The following is a 3,907-nucleotide window of genomic DNA, read 5'->3' on the forward strand; positions in this document are numbered from 1 at the left end:
TCATATTTTGTTCAGAAAATTGAGTAGATAAAGGTATTTGAAAGAAAATGGTTTGTTTTCATATTCCTATTGGCCTATTTGAAAGAAAATGGTTTGTTTACACTAAACATGTAGATAAGGTATATTATTTTTTTTGTTGCAAATTGTTGACTTCTCAAAACAGCAATCACATGAGTCATTTAGTAAATGACGGAGTGAGTGAATGAAAACATTTAAGTGAGAAACTCGAAGAACATGATAGTAGTGTTGAATATATCACCAATATTGAAAGATATCCATTTTACATATTCGAAAAGATATGATAGAATATATTGATGTACACAAATTTATTAGTGACTTTGCATATCTAGAAATGTTCCATAAAATTGTTTTGTATGAACGTTTGGATATTAAATATAAAAAAATCATTGTTTTTAGTATGAATGAAGTTTAGTGTCTTTATTAGTTTGTTTCTTAACATAATAAAACTATCATCAAGGATGTTCCTTTGAAGGTGGTGCTGTTTGTGTGGCGTTTGTTTCGTGATAGACTCTCTACCAAGGACAACCTCTTTGCGTCGTCGAGTTATTGACATAGACGCTCAATCTTGTGTAGGAGTTGGTGAAAACATCTTCTCACTTATTTTTACATTGTAATTCATTTGGCTCTGTTTGGAACCATATTTATCGGTGGATAGGTGTATCTGCGGTCATGCCTACTACTGTGGCAGATCATTTTATTCGTTTTAGTCATATTGGTGGTGCTACTAAGACGAGGAGATCGATATTACAGGTGGTTTGCAACAACGTGGGAATTATGGAAAGAAAGAAATAACAGAATTTTTAATGCTATGGAAAGTTCTATTTCTCAGGTGGTGGACAAGATCAAGTTAGTAACCTTTAGGTGGTTGAAGGTGAAACTCGTTACTCTTCCCTTCAATAATCATGGTTGGTGGCTCAGTCCATTTACCATCCTCAGTATAGGCTAATATTTGTTTTCTTTCGTTTTTGCTTTTGTTTTTGGCACTCGGTGTTGCGCCTTGTAAATATTATTTGACACTCTCTTTGTATTTTTTGGTGTTTCCTCCTAAGTACATCTTGTGCTAGGAGGGCCAACTGTCGTGGTAATATATTTCATTTTAGCCTCTTCATATAAAAAAAACAAATCATACTTTAAAAATTCATTTTTATATAAACTTATTAATTAGGGCTCACATTATAAATTCGCTCTTAAACCACCAAAATCATAAAAACGGACCGGATAAGAATTCGGGACCTTAGTTTAAGTTGATCACATGGTTTTACATAAATATTAATTTTTCATAGACTTGTTCTCGCAGCTTAGTCATCAAATTTATAATTTATAAAAATAGTTGTATATTATGAAGTTGTTGTTTTGTGTGCAAGAGGGAAACATGTTTATTCAAATGCTAATAATCCATGACCTTATTTTAAGTTGTGGTTGGTGGTTCTTTTTGGTTACTTATTTTAATAGCTTTGTCGTCAACGAAACAAGAAGAGTGGAAAGCTACACTGATTGTTTAGTTTTTAATCAATTATTTCTCTTCATTCCATCCAATCTTTTTAATTAATCATTTGAAATTTATTTCCAAATTCCTATTCTAGTGCTTAGCACATTTCTCCACCCAATTTTTGTTATTCTTATTTTTGGTATTGAAGATGCAATCTGATTCTGATTCTAGTTGGATAGTTCCCATTGAAGTGATGTTGGGTTGTCTCAATCACGCAGAAGTTCAATTATGTAGCATTTCCAACGTTCCAGAAAAACGTCAAGAAGCAAATGAAGATGCTTACAAACCAAAAAATATCTCCATAGGACCCTTACATAGAGGAGCCACCAGACACCTTCAATTAATGGAAGAACCCAAATGGAATTACATGTACGAACTTCTTAACCGGCAATCACCAGTACAAGAACAAAATAGAACATCAGCGATAAGGTTAAAAGAATGTGGCGATGACATTCTCAGGTTAGATAAAGTGATTTGTGCTAGCTATGGTGGGAGCAACAACAACATCTGCGAAACAACAGAATCACAAGAATTAGCCAAAATAATGATGGTGGATGGTTGTTTTTTGTTGGAGTTTCTTTTTGAGCTTGAAAAGTACATGGAAGACGAATATTATTATAACAATGATTCAATCTTTAAAGCAGATGATAAGGTGTTAATGTTATCTGTTTTAAACGATGTCACAATGCTTGAGAACCAAATTCCCTTCATTGTTCTCAAGAAGATATTTAGGAAGGTATTTCCTGATGGTAGTGAACGCAAAGACGATCATCGTGCTACTAATTTAGTTCGTTTAGCCTTTGGTTACCCTTTGACGAATAGTTGTGGAGGTGCTCATATACTTAATTTGATGCACATATCTACAGTTGAACAAAACAAAAAATATGAAGGAAAAAAAAGCAAAGCTAGAATTGTTATATTGTGCTACAAGGCTTCGTGCTTCTGGGGTAACGATTCGAGCTGCTAAATTAAATATCACAAATCAAAATCAACATGAGTTGGTGGATATATTTGATTTTGATATAAGTTTTAGTGATTATGGAGAGTTGAATATTCCACCGCTATATATTAAAGAAACAACGGAAGTGAGGTGGAGGAATTTGATTGCTTGGGAGCAAAGCAAAATTTGGATTAGATGCAAATACACATCCTATGCACTTTTCTTTAATGCTTTGATATGTTGTGAACATGACATTGAATTGCTTCAGAAAAAAGGGGTTATTGTAAATGAGTTGAAAATGAGCAATGAAAAATTGTTGATATTATTTCGAACGATTGCCAAAGGAGCCGAGCAAATGGATTTGAGTTATAGTGAGATTTGTGCAAGGTTGAATGTGTATGACTACATGGGGATTAAAGTCACAAAAGTGTTGCGAAAATTTCCTATACGTGCTTGGCATCAATGTAGGCAAATTTGTGAAATTTTCGTGTACTATATACCTACAGTTTGGAAATTCATAGGAATTGTCGCAGCTGCTTTGCTCGTGGTTCTCACCATCGTGCAAACATATTACTCATCCCGCAGTGGCTAATTTGTTTTCTTTTGAACTTTGTTATTGGAATATAGGAGTTTTCATCAAAATGTTTCATTTAATAACTACTTTACTTGTTATTGGTCTCTTGTTGCTCCCTTTTGTTTGTTTTGGTGTGGCTATTTAGTGTTTCTAGTTATAACTTACTGTGTATTTTTGGAAATTCAATAGATTCAAATTCAGTGAGCTGTTAACGTAGCATTACTGTGTATCAGAATGTTTGTGTCATGCAATTTATTAATAGAAATTGTTTTAATATTTATTCTGAAACTTATTCATAGATGAGTATTTCCAAGGGCGTGAAAATTTAACCTATGCACTTTATTTAACCAAAATACGCTGGTTTGGTGTACTTATGCAAATGCATACAGTAAAGTAGTTACCCTTATTTGAGTCTTTTTTTCTTTCCAAACTGCCTCTATTGTGGTATTTATATATCAAACTGCCCTACTTGAAAAATAAAATACCAAAATGCCTCACTTTTGATTGGCTAATAGGAGTGCCATTTCATTTGGGCACACGTTGATGACGTGGCCACGAGTGTGCCTTCCCTAATGACCACATCCATTTTGTTCATAACAAGAGTACTATTTGGACGACCCTTTTTTGGTCTTCGCATTGTCTCATCATGGCAAAGAACTTTCCCTTCGTATTGGATTCGATATGAAGGGTTTTGAATTACTTCGAACCTGGTATTGTAGACATTAAATACACTATCACTATGGTAAACTTGATGGATATGTCGTTGGTAGTCATGATTAAAACTGGAACATGCGGCTATGACATGTGATCAAGGCACATGAAAAGCCTAAAATTTCCCACAATCAAACCACTCTGCCTGCAGGTCGACCTTGAAGGTTTCCTT

The 3,907-nt window shown here is 34.0% G+C and overlaps 1 pseudogene; it reads left to right on the forward strand.

Annotated features, from left to right (window-relative positions):
• The first annotated feature begins 1,578 nt into the window (after window positions 1–1,578).
• Window positions 1,579–3,241, forward strand: LOC146926337 (UPF0481 protein At3g47200-like; annotated as a pseudogene).
• Window positions 3,242–3,907: the final 666 nt, after the last annotated feature.

This window comes from Medicago sativa, chromosome 4 (assembly GCF_051527215.1).
Source record: "Medicago sativa cultivar Bolivia chromosome 4, Bolivia_mono, whole genome shotgun sequence".
NCBI lineage: Eukaryota > Viridiplantae > Streptophyta > Magnoliopsida > Fabales > Fabaceae > Medicago > Medicago sativa.